The 26,212-nt window shown below is 39.1% G+C and overlaps 1 long non-coding RNA gene across 1 annotated transcript in view; it reads left to right on the plus strand.

The window, feature by feature from the left end:
* The window catches only part of LOC134585676 (uncharacterized), a 243,636-nt gene that overhangs the window by 211,784 nt on the left and 5,640 nt on the right, over positions 1-26,212 (plus strand). Inside the window, exons 3-4 of the long non-coding RNA XR_010086538.1 lie at positions 15,437-15,472; positions 23,435-23,476. This is a non-coding gene — a long non-coding RNA (uncharacterized LOC134585676). The remainder of the gene's footprint in view (positions 1-15,436; positions 15,473-23,434; positions 23,477-26,212) is intronic.

The following is a 26,212-nucleotide window of genomic DNA, read 5'->3' on the forward strand; positions in this document are numbered from 1 at the left end:
GAAGGCACAAGACAAGGGGAGAGAGATCTGATAAGGTGAGATGGGATAGGATCGAGCGGGCAAGTGGTGGGGCAAGAGAAAAGGAGAAGCGCAGCCACCTCTTGTTCAGTAGCCAGGGAGAAAGTCTGAAGGGTAGGAAAGGAATGATCTATGTGTGGTTGAGAAAGAGAAAGGCAGCATGGGGAGAATTCTTTCCTAAGCTGTTCAATCTTGTCGGTAAAGTTATCAGCTGTAAGGCTAGTTTGGGGGGTGGCCACTGCAGTGAGAAGAAGAGACTTAAAGATGTCAAAGAGACACCTGGGATTGCGGGAGCATGAACTAATGAGAGGAAAAGTATAACTTGCGAGGGCAAGGGCTGTGCTGTATGAACACAATATGAATCTATAATGTAGAAAGTCTGAGTGGGTGCGAGACTTCCTTCAGGAATGTTCAGCACAACAAGAACATCTTTGCAGGTAGTGTGTTGATTTAGTATACCACGGTTGGGGGCGTGCCCTCCTCGAGGTACATGTTTGGAGCGGGGCTGCAGTGTTCAGGGCAGAGGTAAGGGTAGTGTTATTTGTGGAGATGGCCAGTAGGGAACAGGAGAGGGAAGGGATGGATAGCAGTTGTGAATCAATATCAGCTGACAGCTGTGGAGGTCAATAGAATTACGGTTTCTCCTGAGTTGAGGGGGGTTAGGCTGAGGTTGTTGGGTGAGGGGGTACTCAAAAGCAAACGATAAGAGGTGGTGATCAGAGAGAGGAAATGGAGAGTTGCGGATATTAGATACTGTACATGCATAAGAGAAGATGAGGTCGAGGGTATTGCCAGCTACATGGGTGGGAGAATCAGCACACTGTGATAGCCCGAGGGATGAAGTAATTAAAAGTAGTTTAGAGGCTGCTGAGGTCAAAGGTGGGTTAATGGGAATATCGAAGTACCAGAGAATTATGGATGGAATATTAGAAGAGAGGAAATAGGGTAGCCAGGCAGCAAAGTGGAAGATGAGTATATAACCCTACCTGACACAGGTGTCTTATTCCAGGGCCCAATTTAACCTTGCACTGCAGAGAGTCTCAGGAGGAAGGATGTGGGTTAAGAGCAGGCATTAGGTGCTAGAGTAGAACTTGCCAAGAATGAGGTACACTGAAGTTGTGGCAGGCTTATTCAATGTATGATCATATACTGTAACTAAAATCACTTTATTTTGCCTAGGTGAGGTGTTTTTAAATAAAACTATTACATTCTGTGAGCTTCAAAATTGCTGTTTAGTGAATAAGTCAGTGCAATGGATCTTGTATGTTTATATATGTGTGTGTGTGTGTGTGTGTGTGTGTGTGTGTGTGTGTATATATATATATATATATATATATATATATATATATATATATATATATATATATATATATATATATATATATATATATATATATGTATATATATATATGCACTGCTCAAAAAAATAAAGGGAACACTTAGACAACACAATGTAACTCCAAGTCAATCACACTTCTGTGAAATCAAACTGTCCACTTAGGAAGCAACACTGAGTGACAATCAATTTCACATGCTGTTGTGCAAATGTGATAGACAACAGCTGGAAATTATAGGCAATTAGCAAGACACCCCCAATAAAGGAGTGGTTCTGCAGGTGGTGACCACAGACAACTTCTCAGTTCCTATGCTTCCTGGCTGATGTTTTGGTCACTTTTGAATACTGGTGGTGCTTTCACTCTAGTGGTAGCATGAGACGGAGTCTACAACCCACACAAGTGGCTCAGGTAGTGCAGTTCATCCAGGATGGCACATCAATGCGAGCTGTGGCAAGAAGGTTTGCTGTGTCTGTCAGCGTAGTGTCCAGAGCATGGAGGCGCTACCAGGAGACAGTCAAACAAATAGATGTTGGATCAGTGCTATATGATCAAATAGAAGCTAAAATGGATATAAAGCTGCAACCTATTGATATGAGGTTCCCTCACATACCCTCAAAGAAAATAGCAGGAAAAAAGATTGGAAATAGGTCGCGCTGTAGTAACAATGTGTAGTGGTAATATACTCACACTGTGAGTATATTACCACTACACATTGTTACTACAACGCAACCTATTTCCAATCTTTTGTCCTGCTACCAGGAGACAGGCCAGTACATCAGGAGACGTGAAGGAGGCCGGAGGAGGGCAACAACTCAGCAGCAGGACCGCTACCTCCACCTTTGTGCAAGGAGGAACAGGAGGAGCACTGCCAGAGCCCTGCAAAATGACCTCCAGCAGGCCACAAATGTGCATGTGTCTGCTCAAACGGTCATAAACAGACTCCATGAGGGTGGTATGAGGGCCCAATGTCCACAGGTGGGGGTTTTGCTTACAGCCCAACACCATGCAGGATGTTTGGCATGTGCCAGAGAACACCAAGATTGGCAAATTTGCCACTGGTGCCCTGTGCTCTTCACAGATAAAAGCAGGTTCAAGCTGAGCATATGTGACAGACGTGACAGAGTCTGGAGACGCCGTGGAGAACGTTCTGCTGCCTGCAACATCCTCCAGCATGACCGGTTTGGCAGTGGGTCAGTAATGGTGTGGGATAGCATGTCTTTGAGGGGCCGCACAGCCCTCCATGTGCTCGCCAGAGGTAGCCTGACTGCCATCAGGTACCAAGATGAGATCCTCAGACCCCTTGTGATACCATATGCTGGTGCGGTTGGCCCTGGGTTCCTCCTAATGCAAGACAATGCTAGACCTCATGTGGCTGGAGTGTGTCAGCAGTTCCTGCAAGACGAAGGCATTGATGCTATGGACTGGCCCGCCCATTCCCCAGACCTGAATCCAATTGAGCACTTCTGGGACATCATGTCTCGCTCCATCCACAAACATCACAACGTTGCACCACAGACTGTCCAGGAGTTGGCAGATGCTTTAGTCTAGGTCTGGGAGGAGATCCCTCAGGAGACCATCTGCCACCTCATCAGCATGCACAGGCGTTGTAGGGAGGTCATACAGGCATGTGGAGGCCACACACACTACTGAGCCTCATTTTGACTTGTTTTAAGGACATTACATCAAAGTTGGATCAGCCTGTAGTGTGTTTTTCTACTTTCATTTTGAGTGTGACTCCAAATCCAGACCTCCATGGGTTGAAAAATTTGATTTCCATTTTTTATTTTTCGTGTGATTTTGTTGTCAGCACATTCAACTATATAAAGAACAAAGTATTTCAGAAGGATATTTAATTCATTCAGATCTAGGATGTGTTATTTTTGTGTTCCCTTTATTTTTTTGAGCAGTGTATATATTTATTGTATTAATCTTGTATTGTATTAATCAGATCAATATATTCACCCTTCAATAAGTCTCAGAACACCTAAATATATTAAAAATGTGGAGTTTCATTCATGTAATGGATACAGAATTGTGGTAGATTTACAGAAAAGAACAGTGAATAAAAAAAACAATGTTTTTTTTTGCCTTGTTTCCTACCATTAAAGATAGAGAATCAATAAGACAGACATTCCCATCACCCTTCATTAAAACAATAGTACAATTTGGCAAATGTTGCAAATGAACTATTCAGGTAATTTTCAGATTTTATTAGATATTAAGTTACAAATATATCATGCTGCACAATGTATTATGAGTAAAAAAAAAAGCCACCCATAGATTCTGATGACATTTTAGCAACCTCTTACATATGAAAGTCTTCTTGAGATGGTAATATTTTCCTTAATACAAATTTCACCATTAGGCAATTTCTTTGACTTCCCCTTACCAAAATTGTTTTTGAGACCATAGTGTCTCTTTAACCCCTTGAGGATGGAGGAAAAAACATAAACAAAACTTAGAATTTGAGCTATATGTGTATTCAACCGTAATTCACATTCATTTCACATCAAATATTTACATATGAAACATAATTTTATTTGAATAAAATCTAAAAAAGTTTGAGAAATGTTCTTAATTTTATAGTTCTGAATAACATTTCAACTGTGAATGTTATAACACTGTTAGCTTTTACTGCTCTAAAACACTAATATTTGTATTCAGTGATGTCTCACAAGTACCCCCTATGTACAGATTTTATGGGGCTTTGGAAACTTACAGTGTCAAATATAGGACTTTCCCCCTTTCAGTGTATGCACTTTGAAATTTAGAAGACTGGTTTGCTGGGTCTATGTTGCCTTTAGGGCCGTATGGCAGCCCAGGAATAAGAATTAACCATGAAGTCTTGCGAGTACAACAGTACCCCCATGTACAGGTTTCATGGTGACTTTGAAAGTTACAGGATTAAATATATAGCTTGCAATTTAAATTCCCCGGGCTCTCTGCTTGGGTTGTCAAGCAGGTCCTTCGAATTATAATTTATAAAATCCCATAACTATGTAAAAGCAGCTGCATGGATGGCTATTGAAGGCATGTGAACGTGATTAAATCACAATCACATGGCCCAGGAGGGCCACATTGTCAGGCAGTGCCCCTGAAACGGAGTGCCACATATCATCTCATCCGTCCCACTTGCTGTAGGGCAGCAGGCTACACTCAGACACTTATAATGGGTACTAACAGGACCCCATTCCCCATAGGTAACGGAACGAGGCAGGGATGTCCACTCTCCCCTTTGCTGTTTGCACTTACCATAGAACCACTTTTACACACTATAAGATCCAACCCAAATATACAAAGGGTAAGGATAATGGGATAACAAGTCAAGGTATCAGCCAATGCAGATGATGTCCTCCTGACTCTTGGCGACCCACAGACTTCTCTGACACACCCGACAACACTTCTACAACAATATGGAGAACTCTCCGTATATAATATATAGTAATTTAGCTAAATCAGCAGCCATGCCATTCCATCTCTCGACCCATGATGTGGCACTTATCCATAATGAACACCACTTAAAGATTTCCACTAAGGAGTTTACCTATCTGGGTATCCGCTTAACTGCGGTCCCCGCACTATTGTTTCACCGCAACTATCTTCCCCTCTTTCACACCCTCGTAAGGGAGTTGGAACAGTGGACGGACAAACCAATCTCCTGGACGGGACGCATTTACACCATTAGGATGAATGTCCTACCAAGACTTTTCTTCCTGTTTCAACCCCTACCTATAGGGGTCACCAGGGAACATTTAACAGGCATGCAAAGGGCAATAGACACATTCATATGTCAAAACAAACATCCCAGGCTTGCCCGCCTTTTATACTGACCTAAGACACGGGGGGGGGGGACTGGGCTTGCCACACCTATACTTATATTATCTAGCAGCACAGCTGACCCAAATTGTTCACTGGCACTCACCACCTGACAAACGACGGTGGGTTGTCATAGAGTGCCTAATGACTGTCATAGACCTCCCCCGATTGTACATTTGGGTTCCAAAAACCCAAAGGCATATATTGAGGACTTCTTGCCCAGCAATATTCAACTCGATTCGAATATGGGATCAAATACGGCACAAATACTCCTTTGGAGAGCTCCCCTCCCCGCTAACACCAGTCCTAAGAAACAGGGCATTTCTGCCAGGTGTGCAAGCTAGGGACTATAAGAGGATAGAAGCCACTGGACTTCAAAGATATGAACACCTCTATATTAATAAGGACTGGTCATGTACGAGCACTTAAACAATATAACTCCTCTCCAGTCCAGAGACTATTTCCGATACATGCAAATACATGACCTCGCAAAAAAAAGAGGTTGAAAAAGTGTCCACTAAACAGATGACTTTCTTTGAAAAAATATGTTTTACTGAAACATCACAGACCAAATGAATCATGCTTCTCTATAGTCACCTTAGCTCTGAATCCAATGAGTGGGGACCTCTCTGCTACGCTGAAAAATAGGAAGCTGACCTGGGGGAGACTCTGGAGGGGATAGACTAGCAGGAGATCTGGGAGTCCTGCACACGTGTGTAACTCTCCAGGAGCAGTCATTTCAAACGATATTTCGATGGTAAACAACCCCAGTGAAACAATATCAAATGAAACTGATCTCCACAGATGCTTGTTAGCATCAGTGTGGAGATAAGGGAACCTATGTTCATGTGTGGTGGTCGTCCCTGTAGTGGCTGGTTTCTGTAGCGGACCCGGGATCCCAGATTATGCAATGGAAACTAGACTTGGATGAGCTTGTCTGCTCTCTAGACCTCCAGAGGGCCTCACGAGGCATGAACAGAAACTTTTAAAAATGATATACCTAGCTGCCCGGATGGCTATGGCACAGAAATGGTAATGCCTGGAGGCACCTCCTATTTCCTGCCCAGCAGGATATCTAACAGTTATATCTATAACTATCACTCTCCTTCCTATTTCTGTCCCTAATACCTCAATCTCAAATACCCCTTTTACCTCAATCTCAAAAATTTTAAAAACGGGGCGGTGGAGGGAGAAGGGGACAGAGAAGTAATGAGACATCAAAATGAGTGTTGACTGTATACAATACTAAAACGCACTAATATGTCAACAGTTTTTTGTTTGTTTTTTTACAATGCAATGCAACACTAAGTGCAATATGATATGAATATACTTTGTCTCTTGAATGAGATATGTACACACTGGAATATTTGCTGTCTACTACTTCACCTGACTGCCTTTTCAAAAATAAAGAATTATAACAAAAAAAAACAGGAAAGGCAATAGTGCAATATATAAATTCAAATAAGGTAAACACACTACATAAGTCCACATCTGACAATTCACAGGTTGTGGAGCTCAGACCAGCTTCAGTTTATTCAGTGTACATTGGTTTAGATCCACACTTGTAGGATCTCTCTGGTACTCTTCACAGTAGAGTAGTAGTAAGGTGGACCATGCAGGACAAAAGGAAAAAATACAATAGTTGTCTCCATATAAATAAGTGCAGAAATAATATGTTTAAATCTTACTAACAGTGTAACGAGCAGACAAACCGCACTATGTTCTGCTGGAGTCACTCGTGGTAGAAACAGATGCCAGGTAGTAAACAACTGTATAGGGATAAAATAACAAAGTATTTGGCAAAGACCAAAAATAAAGGTAGCCAATAGATACTTTATTAGAAACAAACAATATAAAATCCACAATGTGTTTCACGCTTTCGGGCTTTATCAAATGAGAAAAAAAAAAGTACCCGGTCCACAGACATATTTATATAGTTCCAAACACACTAAACTTGAATTTTAGTGGTAAAAATGACATCATAGTTACATAACCACAGTTACATGACTAACAGTAAATAATAAAATGAATCATTACGTTTTGTAAATAATAGATGAAGAAACTACAAACAGGTGCTTTACTTGTGATATTTAGTTTAAGGCTGTAGAAAAGTGTAAATTATTACATCTGTGCATATAAATTAACATATTAGACATACAGTTAATTAATTGAACGGTTAAATAAACTTCACCCCTCCTGTGCCAATACATCTTAAAGCAACAGGTTCAGACAGGAGCTTAATGCATTGCAGTTCCAATCACAGAGAGGAGAATGACGAGGTTAGGCCAACAGTATAATGCCCAGAGGAATAAGGCGGGAAAACTGCTGGCTGCCAAGCTAAAGCAAAAGTCCCTACGCTCTCATGACTTTTTGATTCAGAAACAACTGTCAATCTGTGTGTGACTTAGATTCTGAGTCAATTAGAGTTGGTCTTTCATCCTCATTAGACCTCTCCAGAACCATGCCCCTCCTCAGGAGGCTGTTCAGAAGGCAGAATCTTGGATTACCTAAGTCAGTCTTTCCCATATCCAGCTTGTAGCTTTTTCTGGAATTTGGCTGCTTCATTTTATTTTACTTTTACTTATGTTTGGCAGTACCCTCCAAACATCCGCTATAAATAGCCTCATTGCCCATGCAAAAGTAATGCAAGGCAATTCCACTCTGGTTCTCAAATAATAGAGAACCACTGTGGCAGCATGGATCAAGCTTTAGTAACGTGGTGTGCTTAACTAACCAGTAGTATTTTCAGTCATTTGACCAGGTAAACATAAACTCAATTGCTGGAGATACACTGTTCACTAAAACTGTGCATAATGTGGTCTTTACTGCCATGCCATGGAAAGTCTAAATATGTAAAAAACATTATATTTATTGTTTTCCCCATTTCTTTAATACGGCACTGAAAGGGTTATGTGTTTGTCGGTGGCATAGATTTCAAAAAGAGGGAAAGGTGCAACCTAAGGAAAAGTCAGTGATTTTCATTACCCTAATGCATTCCAAGGTGCCATTTGCTGAAACTTTAGTACAGAATCTATTGTGCATAGTTTAAATTAAAAAAAGCAATTATTTGAAGTACAAAATCTTCCAAAGAAGCCTCTGTTTTCTGAAATGATTCTTCTACTGAAATGTTCTCATGTATTAATCAGATCAATATATTCACCCTTCAATAAGTCTCAGAACACCTAAATATATTAAAAATGTGGAGTTTCATTCATGTAATGGATACAGAATTGTGGTAGATTTACAGAAAAGAACAGTCAATAAAAAACAATGCTTTTTTGCCTTGTTTCCTACCATCAAAGATAGAGAATCAATAAGACAGACATTCCCATCACCCTTCATTAAAACAATAGTACAATTTGGCAAATGTTGCAAATGAACTATTCAGGTAATTTTCAGAATTTATTAGATATTAAGTTACATGAATAATGCTATCTCCCACAGAAGTGGGTAATATTTAAAGGGACACTATAGTCACCAGAACTACTATAGCTTAACCCCTTCAGGACGGAGTCAATAGTGCACGTTCTGATCAAAACAAAACGTAAACAAAAACTGGAATTTGCGCTATGTGTCTGTTCACCCGTAGTTCCCCTCTTTCAAATTATATGCACCCACACTTATTATATATCATTTTGTTCAGGAGAAACAGGGCTTTAATCTATCATTAACTATTCATATATGGAACATCATTTATTATGAATAAAAGTAAAAAAAATGTGAGAAAATAAGATTTTTTTTTAAATTTGCATTTCCATCTGACATTTTAACTGTGAATGTCATAATACTGTTAGGTTTTACTGCAAAAAAAATGCACATATTTGTAATCAGCGATGTCTCACGAGTACAACAGTACCCCCCATTAACAGGTTTTATGTTGTTTTGGAAAGTTACAGGGTCAAATATAGAACATTACATTTTCAAATTGAAATTTGCCAGATTGGTAATGTTACCTTTGCGACGGTGTGGTAGCCCAGGAATGAGAATTACCCCCATAATGGCATACCATTTGAAAAAGTAGACAAGCCAAGGTATTGAAAGTGGGGTATGTTTAGTCTTTTTTAGTAGCCACTTAGTCACAAACACTGGCCAAAGTTAGCGTTCATATTTGTTTTTGTGTGAAAAAAGCAAAAAACGAATATTTGGCCAGTGTTTGTGACTAAGTGGCTACTAAGAAAGACTGGACATACCCCACTTGCAATACCTCGGGTTGTCTACTTTTGCAAATGGTATGCCATCATGGGGGTAATTCTCATTCCTGGGCTACCATACACTCTCAAAGGCAACATAACCAATCTGGCAAATTTCAATGTGAAAAAAATGAAATGCAAGCCTTATATGTGACTCTCTAACGTTCCAAAACACCATAAAACCTGTACATGGGGGGTACTGTTATTCTCGGGAGACTTCACTAAACACAAATATTAGTGTTTTAAAACAGTAAAACATATTACAACAATAATATAGACCATAAAAGTGCAGTTCGCTTGTAAAAAATGCAAAAAACTTCACTTTTACTTAAAATATCATCGTTGTAATACAATTTACCAGTTTGAAACACGAATATTTGAGTTCAGCGAAGTCTCCCGGGTAAAACAGTACCCCCTATGTACAGGTTTTATGGTGTCTTGGAGAGTTACAGGGTCAAATATAGTGCTTGCAAATTAAATTCTCTGCACTTTCTCCCTGTGTTGTCATGCATGTCAATCAAATTTTAATTAATCAAATCACATAATTACGTTAAAAGATTATTTAAATATACATGTAGAATTTTAATATATATGCATTTATAGGTATTTAAATTCTACGTGTATACTGATGTAATCTTTTATGTAATTATATGTATTTATCTATATATATATATTTGCGGTTATTTGCATTTTATATATAGATAGATATATATAGAATGTCATTCTAAGTGTATTTTGTTACCGATATATATATATTAATAACAAAATACAGTTAGAATGAAATTACATATGCATATATAATTTATATTAAATTTTGTTTCAATATTTTATTTATTTATTTTATTATTTAATTTATTTATTATTTTAATTATACGTATTTATATATAATATATATATGTACATCTATTATATATATAATATATATACATATTATATATATGTAATGTCATTCTAAGTGTATTTTAATATTAATATATATACTTATATTAATATTAAAATACACTCTGTATGACGTTACATATATATAATATGTATATATATTATATATATAATAGATGTACATATTATATATATATAAAAATGCATTTATTTTATTTTTACACATGTCTAATTATTTTTTTTAATTCTTCCCACCAGCAGGGGGACTGTCTGATATTTCAAACAGTCCCCCTGCTGGCATATCCACAGCCAGCTATAGGGGGCCATGTGATCGCTCTTTGAGAGCGATCACATGGCCCCCGGGGGCCTCATTTGCCGTGGGAGGGCTGCCTGGGCTGTGAGGCAGTCCTCCCGAAGCGGATCGCGGCGGAGGTAAGTATAACTTACCTCCTGGGGCTGCAAGCCGTTACGGCGTGCTATGCCGTCATAACGGCGTTAAAGCCCACTTAACCCGTGACGGCATAGCACGCCGTAACGGCGTTAAGGGGTTAATGGAGTTGTTCTGGTGAGTATAATCACTCCCTTCAGGCATTTGCATGTAAACACTGCCGTTTCACAGAAAAGGCAGTGTTTACATTGCCCCTAGGGACACCTCCAAGTGGCCACTCCTCAGATGGCCACTGGAGGGGCTTCCTGGCTCAGGGCAGTAAGCAGCCCTGCCGTTCAGCATCCCAACGCTGTGCATGGAGACGCTGAATTTTCCTCATAGAAATGCATTGATTCAATGCATCTCTATGAGGGAGTCATGATGGCCAAAATGGCATTTGGCCCCGCCCCCATGCTGATTTTTGCTATGGGAAAGCATTGAATTGGCAAAAATATCTGCCCTTTCAATGATGTCACCAAGGGGGCGGAGCCAGCACCGGCAGACCCACGCAGCACTGGAAATAAGGTGAGTTTTAAACGTTTATAGGTGGGCTGAGGGGGGGGGGGAGGGGCAAGCCACCTAAATGGTGGGTTTAGCACGGTAGGGTCAGGAATACATATATGTGTTCCTGACCCTATAGTGATCCTTTAACTGTCACTAGCGTAATTCAGTAGAAAGTCAGTACAGAAGTGGAATATGTTCAGCATAAGATAATTTATTTTAAGACAAAAATAAGTTTAGAATATATAGTTGGTATCAGATAAAATGGAAATGTCTGGTTAAAATGTTGGCGTTTAAATGAGGATCCCTCTTCCCCCACGAAACTTCTTAATAACTTGTATACGGGTTGGAAAAGCTTCTCTGTGAAATTGTATTTTACAGTTCAGAAGGGGGACAACAGAGCCCTTAACGTTATCCAATGCTAGATTTGGGCCTCCTCCTAGACACCTGGGCTCTGTTTCTGTGAGGTGTGTGTATCCGTGCATGTGTGTGTGTGTGTGTGTGTGTGCGTGCTGAAACTGTTTTCTGAGTCTGGGCCTATGCTGCCTTGTGGGTAATCCTGCTCTTTCTAACGCTACCAGAATAAAGGTATTAGTGGTGCTGGTGCATATAACCTTTCTATGTCTATTTTGTTTGGTGCCTGTTAATAAAAGTATAAACCCCACTGGAACTTAAGCTATTTCATAAATGACCATTTAAATAATAACCTGAATTACATATCTGGCATTTGTATGGTGATTTAGAGAGGTACCTATATATATCAATTAGATTAGTAACATGCAGGCAGGGCCGGACTGGCATACCGGGAAATTTCCCGGTGAGCCGCGGCACCTGGGGGGCTGGAGGGAGCCCTGATCCCTATATTTTAATAATATTGCGGCCGCCGGCCGCATTGTCGGTGCCGCCGGGTGGCCGGTCCTGCGGCACACTCTGAGGATTTATACTTACCTTGCAGCCAGCGGCCCCATCTCCTGTGCTGACAGCCGTACCTGCTGTCAGTATCAGTGAGTGTGCCGGGCGGCCGCCCAAGCGATCCGGCGGCACACTCACTGATACTGACAGCAGCATAGCTGTCAGCACAGGAGGACTGAGGGAGGGGGCGGAGCTAACGACCATGCTCCCTCGTGGTTCCCATAATCCCCAGCTCAGCCACATCATTAGAGTAATCACTACTCTATGATGTGTAGATGCTAGGAATTATGGGGACCGCGAGGGAGCATGGTCGTTAGCTCCGCCCCCTCCCTCAGTCCTCCTGTGACAAGTTAAGCAGGCACACGGAAGGGGGGGCAAATAGAGGGGAGGGGGGGCAAATAGAGGGGAGGGGGGGGGCAAATAGAGGGGAAGATAAATAGAAGGGAAGATAAATAGAGGGGAAGATAAATAGAGGGGAAGGGGGGGCAAATAGAGGAGAAGGGGGAGACAAATAGAGGGGAAGGGGGGCAAATACATAGAGAAGGGGGAGATACATAGAGGAGAAGGGGGAGACAAATAGAGGGGAAGTGGGGGCAAATAGAGGAGAAGGGGGAGACAAATAGAGGAGAAGGGGGAGACAAATAGAGGGGAAGGGGGGCAAATAGAGGGGAAGGGGGAGATACATAGAGGGGAAGGGGAGTAAATAGAGGAGAAGGGGAGAGGCAAATAGAGGGGAAGGTGGTAGACAAATAGAGGGGAATGGGGTAGACAAATAGAGGGGAAGGGGTAGACAAATAGAGGGGAAGGGGGTAGACAAATAGAGGGGAAGGGGGAGACAAATAGAGGGGAAGGGGGAGACAAATAGAGGGGAAGGGGGAGACAAATAGAGGGGAAGGGGGGAGACAAATAGAGGGGAAGGGGGCAAATAGAGAAGGGGGAAACAAATAGAGGAGAAGGGGGAGACAAATAGAGGAGAAGGGGGAGACAAATAGAGGAGAAGGGGGAGGCAAATAGAGGGGAAGGGGAGAGGCAAATAGAGGGGAAGGGGAGAGGCAAATAGAGGGGAAGGGGAGAGGCAAATAGAGGGGAAGGGGGGCAAATACATAGAGAAGGGGGAGATACATAGAGGAGAAGGGGGAGACAAATAGAGGGGAAGTGGGGGCAAATAGAGGAGAAGGGGAGACAAATAGAGGAGAAGGGGGAGACAAATAGAGGGGAAGGGGGGCAAATAGAGGGGAAGGGGGAGATACGTAGAGGGAAAGGGGAGTAAATAGAGGAGAAGGGGAGAGGCAAATAGAGGGGAAGGGGGTAGACAAATAGAGGGGAAGGGGGTAGACAAATAGAGGGGAAGGGGTAGACAAATATAGGGGAAGGGGTAGACAAATAGAGGGGAAGGGGGTAGACAAATAGAGGGGAAGGGGGAGACAAATAGAGGGGAAGGGGGAGACAAATAGAGGGGAAGGGGGAGACAAATAGAGGGGAAGGGGGGAGACAAATAGAGGGGAAGGGGGGCAAATAGAGAAGGGGGAGACAAATAGAGGAGAAGGGGGAGACAAATAGAGGAGAAGGGGGAGACAAATAGAGGGGACGGGGAGGCAAATAAAGGGGAAGGGGAGAGGCAAATAGAGGGGAAGGGGAGAGGCAAATAGAGGGGAAGGGGAGAGGCAAATAGAGGGGAAGGGGGAGAGGCAAATAGAGGAATAATAGAAACACAGGGAGAGTGGGGACACAGAGACTGAGGGGTAATAGAGAAACAGGGGATGGGGGGACAAATAGAGGGGTAATAGAGAGACACAGGAGAAGGGGGGACACAGAGACAGATGGGGTAATAGAGAGACACAGGGGATGGGGGTACAAAGAGACAGAGGGGTAAGAGAGACACAGGGAGGAGATGGGGAAGAGAGGCACACAGAAGGTTTGTTGGGGTGACAAAGAGACATACAGTAGGGAAGGGGGACAAAGTGACACAAGATTTGTGGGAGGCAACGCTGGGCTGGGGAAAAGAGACAGAGAGTAGCTGGGAGAAGAGAGAGAGGCACACAGAGTATGGAGTTAGAAAGAGACACACAGATGAGATTTGGAAGGGGAGAAAGAGACAAAGTGTCTGGGGCTAAGAACAACACAAAAGGGGCTGGGGGAAAGAGAAATAGAGGCTGGAGAAGGGTAAAAAGAAACACACAGGGACTGGGATGAAGTAAAATATGCACAAGGGTCGCTGTAAGAGAAAAAAAAGGAGACAATTGGAGACAAGATACACTAAACGAGGTAAAGGTAATAGAAGTAAATTGATGTGATCCTGACAGTAATACACACATAAATATGCATGTATATTAATGTGTGTATTAGTAACATATAATTAAGCCTATAATATTTACACATATAGTAATATACATTTATATATGCATAATACACACATAAATGTCATTAATATATGTGTGTGTGTATGTGTGTAATGAGCACGTATTGGCCCAGTCTTGTTGCTAGTTGCATACTCATGCACAATAACATATTCAAAGTGAAGAGCGCACCCATAGAACTTCAAAATTAACCAGATCCCTTCATTTTTTTTAGTTGTGCAACTGCAGACATTCAGCATTTCAGTACCATTACTAAAATGTCCTTAATAGGCCAAAGTAGTTGTACTGAAACATTGATTACATGCAAATGTACGTCTACTTAAAATAAAGGCGCTCTCTTGTTTATTTTGAAGCCCTATATGCGTTCCTTCGTTGGAGTAAGCGCTTTCAATTTCAAGTTATTTTTTCACCCTCTATATCAGCACACTATGCTGTCGCGACGCATTATTGGGCTGGTATAGAATTTTTTTCCAGGGCTGATTTTAGTTCCCAGTCCGGCCCTGCATGCAGGTACATATTATGTGTTATTAGTGTATATTAAATCAAATACTGTTGTTTCATTTCTTTATTAGTACTGCATGAAGAAAGTATGGGTCATATTATTGCCTACTTTTGAAACTCTCCTGGGAATGGTGAAATTGAACATATGCAACCCTAATAGGCCCCAAATTGTGTCTATTGAACTATATTCAACCACTCTGATTTCTACTAAAGCTTATAATTATGTTGCCTTATGACAGTCCTTCTATTCAGAGCCAGGGATGTCTGGTTTCTTAATTGGAAACCCAATTCGTTCCAGCTCAGCTATGGTAATTTCACTGAAAAAGCCTGGAAAATAAAATTATAAAAGTTAAAATAAAACCGAATATTCTGTACATAGATTTATGCTGCCAATCACTACAGTTGAACATAATTGACAAAAACATCCCTGATAACTATTTATAAGAAATTAACTGTGAATTTCTTCTAACGTGTTGTGTTTTGTTTTATTTTTAATAGAGTCAACAAGAACAAAGTGCCCAAAAAGGCGAAAAGGTAAATCTAATTTTTTATCAGTGTTTATAAAATATGATAACATTCACATACGATTGTATGAGTGTAAAGTGGTCTCTTAAAAGTGTATTTGATTTATGATGGCTAGTGTCCCGTAGTTGTATCTGTCTTTCAACCACTCTGCCTACTGTAGCCAGGTTTATGATATATAGGCAATTCTATTCCTGTCTATAAATTCATGTTGTAAATCATTGCCAAATTAAATTCTGCCAAAGACACTCTTTTTGCTATAATTATAATGCATTTCACAAATCACCAGATCTGGAATTGCTGATGGGGTTTTTTTTCCATCTAAATTTTACTGCAAGTGAAATAAATGTTTCACCCACTAGCAATTTTATCTGATCAATGTGCTGTGTGTAAACATATAGAACATTTATACACATTTTCTATATTGGGATCAAGGTCTTGTTTCTCGCTTCTAATTTCTAAGGTCATTATAGTAAGGCTGGTTAATGACGTGCAAAATTATTACTCAGACTAAGGCTAATATATCATAAAGCAATGATCATCCCAATTAGGCATAGGCTAAATTTCCAGCTCAAAAGGATTAGCCAGGAAATTGGAAATAAATTATTTCATGGGAAATCCTGTAACAAACATATGAGACTTGCATTTTTTTTTTTTTTTTTTTTTTATTAATTGAGTTTATTGTTTTCGATCATAAAATAGAAAGGGTGGGGGTACAGAAAAAAAAAAGGGGTAGGGTGGGGGATTCAGGGTTACAGTACAAAGGATCAGATACAACACAGTGACATTCATATTTCATATTAATCACCGCCTATCTATGTACGCAGTGGTTTGGGCGTAGTGTAGTCTCTGCTCGTCCCAATTTAGAACGGGCGTTACCCATACCCCTCTTTTCCACCTTCAAGTGTAACTCGTCATTGAGACAGTGTAGCTATCAGCCTTTTATAGGCATGCAGGGGCGATGCTCTGGCTATCTTGTGTCTGTTCGTCATGTGATACGTGTACCTGCTATATACCTTAACCTTGTTGGGCATTCAGGGGGGTCAAGAAGTCTCAAGTGTCGGCTATCTACTCGACGAGGCGAGACTTGCATTTTTTAACATATTTGTCATGCCCTGTCTGGGAAATATTGACTTTTTTTTCATGCAACTTTGACCTTTTTTGTACTACATATAATTGTATTCCTCCACAAGAGTCAATTGCAGGATAATTTATTTCCATACTTTTGTGAGATTTATTTACAAAAATTACAAATTGCTCCATACGGATGCAAAAAACCTTGTAACGATGATATTGCAAACCCTAACTTTCTACAAAGTGAAAATTGGGCTACTTAAGTTGTAAGTAATGTAAGGCATTCATATATGCAGACTAAGACAGGGCTTGTCTATAACTTAGATTGGCCAATGACAAGCTAATTTTCAAAGTCAAGGAAAGCACACATAGTTGTAGGTTAGCAAGTGCAATAAAAAAGACCATATAATTAAAATACCACACCTGCTTTTGCTTGCTAGTTTTGTAAATTGTAAATGTGATACGTTTTTGGTTTTCTCTCTAGTTGTAGATATGGCATTGATTCTTCTGTAATTTAAACAAAGTGTTTTTATTTAGAGGGCATTTAATGAATTAATGGACTATTGCTTTTTTGTGCAAATTAAGGTGTTGATTACTTTTCTACCTGTCTCTATGCCTTTTGAAGTATTTCACAGTTTATTCAGCAGCTATACTGATTTTGCTGATGCAACTGTAGAAGATTTCTCATTGAAGTTATGTGTTTTTTGGGTTACATTTATAACCTCCATATCCAATGCAATCAGTGAAGTTGCAAAAAGGCTCAAAGTAACTATAGTCACTGATGATCTAGTGTGCAGATTTGTTTTCTATGCGTGATTAAGAGAAGGGAGATCACCGTTGTCCTGCTCCTTCACCAGTATGGAAGCAATAACACAGCTGTTATGATACCTTATTTGCTAATCATTGGAGGACTCAGTACATTAACAACACATAGATTCAGCCCTAAAGAGTACCTAGATACACACAAACAAAACAGAGGAGGATCGGAGAATTTTTATCTGTATGGTATGGTCCCCTTGTATTCTGCTCAAAGACTCATCGCATTTCATTTACGTCATTGATGGTGAAGCACCTGAATGAGTTGCTCTTACAATAGTCTAAACCGAACATATTGACCTTCTCTCTTTCCACCTTATATATTCACTTCATCCCCCTCCTCTATTTCTAACCTTGTCCCTTCCCTCTACCCTTTTTTCTCCTCTCTTCCCTACCTCCAACATTGAAAACTTCACACCACAATTGTTCTATTTTTCTGTATCTACCCTCCCAATTGCATAACTTTTTGGATACTTTGGTAGCATTGTTTTCTTTGGTTTGTTACATACCTGACTATGAAAGTCTTTTCAATATACCATTTTGTAAAAAAAAAAAAGTTAATTTATAAAAAGAAGATGGAAGACTATTTGGCTAACGCATGCAGTAATAGGCAGGATTTTCTCAGTATGGGACTGACTAATTCTGTCTCTGCATTAAACATCTGCATGTGTAAAGTGACAGGTTAGCTTGATTTTGGCTACAACCTCAAAAGAACGCTGCTGATATCAGCAAAAAGAAAGTTATTTTTAATTAAGAATTAGATATTGGTGCCTTGAGAGGGAGGATTGAAAGCAGGAAAGCATTGAAATATTGTGTTTTATTTGTCATTTTAACATTTGCTCAGTGTAACAGCCATGAAATGAATCAGATGTTTAGAAATTACATATCAGAGAGTTTTCAGCTCAGTTGGGTCTATGGCTTTCTTTGTTTTCCAGCTGTTAGAATTATTATATTCAATGCAATATGGCACACATGCTACTCACTTGTCTATGAAGATAAAAGGCAGCATATGCAGTCTACTTGGGATCCAAAAATGGCATCCAACCATGAAAGGCTGTGCATACTGTGATATTAGAGACACCATGTGCAACACTTTCTACTCTCATTATAGTTGCTACTCTAACCAATCACCAATTTACCTTCAATGCTCCATCATTTAGGTTTCACCATAAATGGACCAATTTGATTAGACGTGAAATTATTTCTCATCTGTCCTAATGGCTCATGGTTTATCGGAAAAAAACTTGTTTCGATTTTTTTTAATCTTAAACCCTTGACCATTGGATGAGGACGAGGCCTACTTTGAACATCATTCTCTGGTGGCAATTTATTTGGCAATATTATAAGATTTTTTTTTTGTAAAGTTCATAGTATGCAATAACAGAGGTAAAACAAAAATACTTGCGCATACACCATTTGGATTCTAAACAAGACAAGTAATAAATCTAAATTTATTTTAGAGACAATATTTCTCCTAATACATGACTTCATATTCCCAAGGCAGATAGACTCTACCAATGTTTTATATCAAGCATTTCTTCTCTTTTTTGTCAAAACATGTTTGACTTGTCATTCTAGAGAACTCGAAGCAAATAATTCATTTACATTTTAAAATAATCATAGTAAGCTAGTTTTGATAAATTGTTTTCTAAACATTTTGTCTTGCCTACTGTTCTAAAGAGAAGTGTAAGGTTTTGTCAGCAAACTAATTTATTTTACATGAAAAAAATAAAGTGGTTGTCCAACTCTATAAATTACTTTTTGTCCAGCTTTTATTTCTCACACGCTGTTATAGTAAAGATCTTCACACTATGGTTTAACTTGTATAATGCATCCTATGTTGACTTCATTTCCAATACATTCAAGACACATCTTGTTTAAATGCAGATAGATCAGAATATAGACGTAATAAATATGGATTTATACATACACATACAAGTATGCAACTAATGCTAACTTTCATATAGATATTTTACACCTTAGCGTGGAATTTTCTCTCTTTTATTTTGGTGGAAGGTTTAATTAAAGCAAGTATATATTATGTTTTGCTTTATAAAACTGAATTGCATATATTTGTGCTCACATGTTTATAAAATGAAACCCCTTTTACTATTTTGATAAATTGTGCTAAGCAAAATGAGAGGAAGAAGAGTATTTTTGGGGAATCTGGAAACGTAATTGTAATCACAGGCAACTCACATCTGGCAACCCTGATAGCTCTGGTCTATTATAAAAACATAGACATAGAAACATAGAAAGTGACGGCAGATAAGAACCATTTATCCCATCTAGTCTTCCCAAATTTCTTAATATTTTCATTAGTCCCTGCCCTTATCTTTTAGGTAGAATAGCCTTATGCCTATCCCATGCATGCTTAAACTCCTTTACTGTATTAACCTCTACCACTTCAGCTGGAAGGCTATTCCATGCATCCATTACCCTCTCTGTAAAGTAATACTTCCTGATATTATTTTTAAACCTTTGCCTGTCTAATTTAAGACTATGTCCTCTTGTTGTGGTAGTTGTTCTTCTTTTAAATACAGTCTCCTCCTTTACTGTGTTGATTCCCTGTATGTATTTAAATGTTTCTATCATATCCCCCTGTCTCATCTTTCCTCCAAGCTACATGTGGCGGAACCAGCCTTGACACTGTCCAATGGAGGAGCCTGGTTGCTCGCCTGCTCCCTTTAGACTATGGCCCGGCATTTAAAACCTTTTATTTTCTCTGTAGAAAGGCGTATTCGTGCCTTTCTGCGGGGGTGTTCGATCGACCACCTGGGAACTGGAGTGTGCCGTCAATTGACCACCCAGAAGCTGCGGTTAACTGCAGCTTAATTGACGAATGCTGGGTGGCCTTTTTTTGTTTGCCGAAACATGTGGTAGCGGCCATTTTAACTCCCTAATGGCCAGCGGTGTTCAGCGCCCAAACTATGGAACTGGAAACGGACACTTATTTGCGTGAACACCGCTGAGGCACCAGCGACCTTACTTCTGCATTCGGTAGTGGAACCGAATGACTGGTAATTCGGTAGTTTAACCGTATGAACAGCATCCGTCCAGATAGCCATGCCATGGATCCTATTCGTGTAACGAAAGACTATGGGAAAGACTTTGGCTCCATGGCGATTGAACTGTATGTATGTGATCTGAGCGCCATTCGGTAATAATGGGCGCTCAGATCTAAGCTATCTGGGGATATGTAAATGTGTATGTTTTATGTGATAAATGTAACCGTATGTAATTTTATGTCTTTTTACTGAAAATGTGTGTAATGGAGTTTTGCCTCTGTCCCTGGAGATAATTGGATTGCTTCTCAGTTGTCTCCAGGTCAGAGAGGAGGGAGTGTGATGCATTGTGGGATTGTTGAAATGTGTAAGTCTGTGATTGGTCCTTTTTCCCTTTGTGTCCCAGTCTTCCATCTGGTCCCCTAGGGGCGTGTCCACCAGGTGGGAGACCTGCATAAAAGCCAGGCAGGTAGCCCCAGTAAACCAGTTCTGCTTGACCCTCAAACAAAGTGTTGTCTCGTTCTTGGGGGGAATTGGATTGTATGCTGTTACAGTGCGACTGCCAGGAGTGTAAACTGTTCATATGGTTTTTCCTGTTCGGCTGTTTACAGCATTCGTGTGTTTCCTGTTCGGGAGTTTGGAGCATTGCCCTGGTTCCAGTTCAGGAGATTGGTGAATTCATGTGTTTGCAGTTCGGGAGATTGGTGAATTCATGTGTTTGCAGTTCGGGAGTTTGAGTATTCATCTGTTTGCAATTCGGGAGATTGGTGATTGCAGTAGCTGTCTGTGCATCTGAAAAGGGGAATATCGCCTAAACGATTTTTAACCTCTTGTGTGCAAAACGGTCCGTTACACTACACATGTTAAGTTCCTTTAACCTTTCCTTGTACGTTTTATACTGCAATCCATGAACCAGTTTAGTAGCTCTTCTCGGAACTCTCTCTAATGTATCAATATCTTTCTGGAGATATAGTCTCCAGTACTGCGTACAATACTCCAAGTGAGGTCTCGCCAGTGTTCTGTACAATGGCATGAGCACTTCCCTCTTTCTACTGCTAATACCTTTCCCTATACAACCAAGCATTCTGCTAGCATTTCCTGCTGCTCTATTACATTGTCTGCCTACCTTTAAGTCATCAGAAATAATCACCCCTAAATCCCTTTCCTCAGATGTTGAGGTTAGAACTCTATCACATATTCTGTACTCTCCCTTTGGGTTTTTACATCCAAGATGCATTATCTTGCACTTATCCACATTAAATGTCAGTTGCCACAAATCTGACCATTTTTCTAGTTTGCCTAAATCATTTGCCATTTGGCTTATCCCTCCTGGAACATCAACCCTGTTACATATCTTAGTATCATCAGCAAAAAGGCATACCTTACAATCAAGACCTTCTGCAATATCACTAATAAAAATATTAAAGAGAATGTGTCCAAGTACAGATCCCTGAGGTACCCAACTGGTGACAAGACCATGCTTTGAATATACTCCATTGACTACAACCCTCTGCTGCCTGACACTCAGCCACTGCTTTACCTATTCAACAATATTGGAATCCAAACTTAAAGATTGCAGTTTATTGATAAGCCTTCTATGTGCAACAGTGTCAAAAGCCTTACTGAAATCACTTTGTTCTAAGACACTCGTGGAACTGCAAATCTCTTAGACAAAAAACAGACACAGACAGCAATCTATAAAATAACTCCGATATATACTTTATAGCATCCGTAGACAATAAATAAATTAACTGTTTACCACTTGGCAAGGGAAACTAACTATCAAATACTAAACAAAAAAAACAAAACCCTAGTTTCATAGTGGGATGGAAACACAAAATGCGTAAACAAAGCAGTGTTTTAGTGCATACATTGCTGTCTGACAACACCTACACAGTTTAAATTATGTACGTTTCATTTGTTTATTTATAGTTTCACAAATAAAAGATTGTTAACGAGGTAGATAAAGTATTTCTGATAAAGTGCTAAATTGTACTTGATCATCCTTCTTACAGGATCCAGAATAATTAGTGGGAAAAAAACAACAAAAACATCTGACATATACAGTTGGTGTAATAACGTAATATTAATATATAAGAACACATATGTAGATATATTCAGAAATACATGTTCTCAATATATCAGCAGAATTTGAAATACTAGATTTATATATGGCTTTATACTTCATCTCAAAATTGCATAGCACATACTTTAATTAGGCCTTTTCACCTTACAGTCAGTCAGAGCCTTCCCTCTGTTGTATTTCCACAATCTGATAATGATCTGACATTATAGAACTGTGAAATTTTTGTTCACTGGAAAATTATATATATAGTTTGCACTTAAACCCAGTCTATAAAAGGTATGGTGAAAGGGGTTAATTATTTGAGCGACTCATACATCATTCTATCCACAGCAAAGATTTTCAAAGGAACAACATATTTTGCTGTTCTGTTAATTTTTTGTAGATGTTATATATATATATATATATATATATATATATATATATATATATATATATATATATATATATGTATACATACACAGGTGATTCTTCGTACAGAAGTGATCATTTATGAAAGCATAACATAGTGTCTCTTAATTGTAACAGATTGCCAGGTTTTCATGCATGCTAAATCAAATATTGCTTTTTTTATGACAATTTTCATTACAAGTATTTCATAAAGCAGGAATTCAAAGCAACACAAGAGAAGTAAATGTACAAAGCAAATACAACGGAGAAGAATGATAGTATTATCGGTCTCATCTCTATTACATTTACTGCTTGTTTTCTAACAAATGTATAGCTGGAATAGCTTATAATTTGTTCTATGCAAGAGCTTGATTATTATTTAATGTGTCGTTTAATCTTGCTTTGTGTACTAAACTCATCCTCATTATAGAAATTACAGTGCTTATCAACTCCGCTCCAATTCTACAAGAAAGCATTTATTTTATTCTCTTTTGTAAAATATAAGCTAGTGGACACTTGGTAAATGTAGTAATATTTTATTTATGTATTTATTTTATTTTTGTGCGAAGCTTATTCCAGTTGTTTTCTTATTGTTTTGATTTGTAGGGGGACATTGGTCCAAGAGGATTACCCGGCCTGCCAGGATTGGTAATTATATAACAGCGCAAATTAGATTTCAAATTGTACAGCATGGGAAGTAGTTGCCATAAAATCCATAAGGTTTAATGCCGAGCCAGCAGAGAGGCAGGAACAAAGCTAATAAATTCAGGCAAATGGCTTTCTGTAAAAATCATTATTTTCAAGCAAAATAGCCTAGTGTGGATGCTGATCTGCATGGATCATGATCATAAAAGCCTTATACAAAAAATGTTCTTTCTTAGTAAGTACACAACAGTAAATAAAATACTGTCGGAATTTATAAGAAACACAGTAACTATATAGCACTGTAAAACCTGTCTCCTGTGTTACTAAACCTGTCAAACATCTGGCTGAGCTCTATGGAGCGAAGAGTTTACCTCTGCAGACCAGAGGTCAGATGGCTACAAATATCTATTCATTGATGACCACAAATATCTATTCATTGCAGTCCGTCCACAAGTAAGATCAACATGTCCCTTCTCCACTGGAATTCTCAGATGTTTGAATGGGAATGTGAATGTAAATATATAATATTGATTACGATGTGTTTATAGCATTACTTTAAATACAGACGTAAAATTCCTGATTATCCATCCATTTATACTCCCACCTAAAGTCAACCTGTCTAATCTAGTGGTTGTTAAGCTTTTTGACAGGTGCTTAAATTATGTGCATGTCATTAGCCTGGTGATCCTTTCTGCATTTGTAGAAATTCTACAATTGTGATGGCGTAGGTACTAAAATAAATGATGAAAAATGCCTTTATTACACAGTTTACACTGGGACCCTGTTGCAAGTGAAGCTCAATCTGCAAGAATCTTGCATTACTCTCTACTTGCGGGCGATAACAGCTCTTACGCCATAAATGACAAAATGTATAGACTATTTGAGAGAAAGCATCAGCATGTTAGCAATGTCTCCATCCCATTGATATGAAATACACTGTCAAAAACTGATAGAAGTGTTTTCAGAGATTGCTGATAAAATGGGAGTTTGAATCATAAATGGGATTAAGCCAAAATAATAAGGGGGGGAATCAGAGCTGTTGTAGAATACATTTTGACTCCTTTGATCCTAGACACTTTTTTACTCCTTTTCGCGTGTTCTCTTCTTTTTTTCCATTTTTTTTATTTTTCTATTTTTCTTTTTACAATGTGAACTTCGGCTCGGTACTCTTTTATTTTCGCATTCTTGGCCTAAGAATGTTTGATAACCCCCTGCACATTATATTAATCTTAACATTATCCTAGCTTTTACAAGTTTTAATTCTGAGGCTCTGCATGCCACTACAATCTGTCCTATTTCACTCTACCCTTATACTCTAAGCATACTCTATACATATGTTGAACAATTCAGTTCACAAATGCAAAAGGGCCACATTTCTAGAGGCATCCTTTATATGACTATATTGTCTGTTTTACTCCATACCCTGCTTTACTGAACATTTACCTTGCTTGGGTTTTTGGATTCTTTTTTTTCGTATCACACACCTCTATGAGATCAATTGTATTACTGCCACTGTCTATAATGGCTGCTTCTGGTGTCTATAGCGTGTACCTGCAGTCTTTTTAATGTAACACATCTAGGTGCAATCACTCTCTGAGTAGATGCTGACTGACACATGCGTGGCATTTTGCCAACCATGTGCAATAGCCTCTCATTGTTTTCTTATGGGAAATCTTTGGATTGGCTGAAATCATCAAGTCTGATGATCTCAGCCATGTAATGCAAGGAAGGACGGTCATCCAACTAGTTTAACACTATAGTGTCAGGAAAACATGCTATAGTGTTTCTTTAAAGACTCCCTAAGTCACACCGTGTATCGCTGAATGGGATAAGACTGTGACAATCCCAAATGTCTTATAAGTGAGACATCCCATTAATATTCCCCCTGGGTTCTTACCGCTTTGGTACTAAGCCACAACCTTTGGGTGTCTGTTGCTATGGGGCAGCAATAGAGGCACCCTGGCATGGAGACCTATTTCTGGATTTCTCAAATGCAAAGCAGAAATTCAATACTCCATCTGAGGCTGACCAGGCACCTTCTCGTTACCTTGCAAAGTTTGGCTGATATCAATAATTAAATTACTTAATAAAAAAAGACTTAAAATATCTTCTATAAAATAACCTGAGAGCTTTGCTATTGGGAGGAAGTGGCTGAGTTATGTTAGCAAACATAACATATAGCCATAGACAGCTCCTGCAAAGATTAGCAAATGGATGTCAATATGATTTTCACATACAGAATTAGAATGTAGAAAAATCAGCCATTGGAAACAAAAGATATATCTAAAATGTTACACATTTAAGACTAAAAGAGTAGAAAGTATATGCATATATAGAAAACTGTTGACAACCAGTTAAAATAAATCTAAAACTGTGCAAATATAAGATAAATTAAGAAATTCTACGTAGATAAGTAAAGAATTATAAAATGAACCTCGATTTGCATAGCTGCTGCTCTTATTATTAGCCAGATGTCAGATCTGTTTATCAACCGATATCTACAGAGATGTCTCTGCATGGATTGTTTGTAGGGGAATTAGCAGTATATGCTTTACAGGCATAGAAATGTTTTACTTAATCAAATGATTTTTATATGAGCTCTTGGAAATATTAACTATGTTAGGAACAGAAGTAAAAAGAAAAAAAAAAAAACCTTTAGCACTCAAAAGTCTTTTTGAAGATAATAAACTGTCTATATCAAAATGAACAGACAAACAAAGATGTTCAAAGCACATATTA

This window comes from Pelobates fuscus, chromosome 2, assembly GCF_036172605.1.
Source record: "Pelobates fuscus isolate aPelFus1 chromosome 2, aPelFus1.pri, whole genome shotgun sequence".
NCBI lineage: Eukaryota > Metazoa > Chordata > Amphibia > Anura > Pelobatidae > Pelobates > Pelobates fuscus.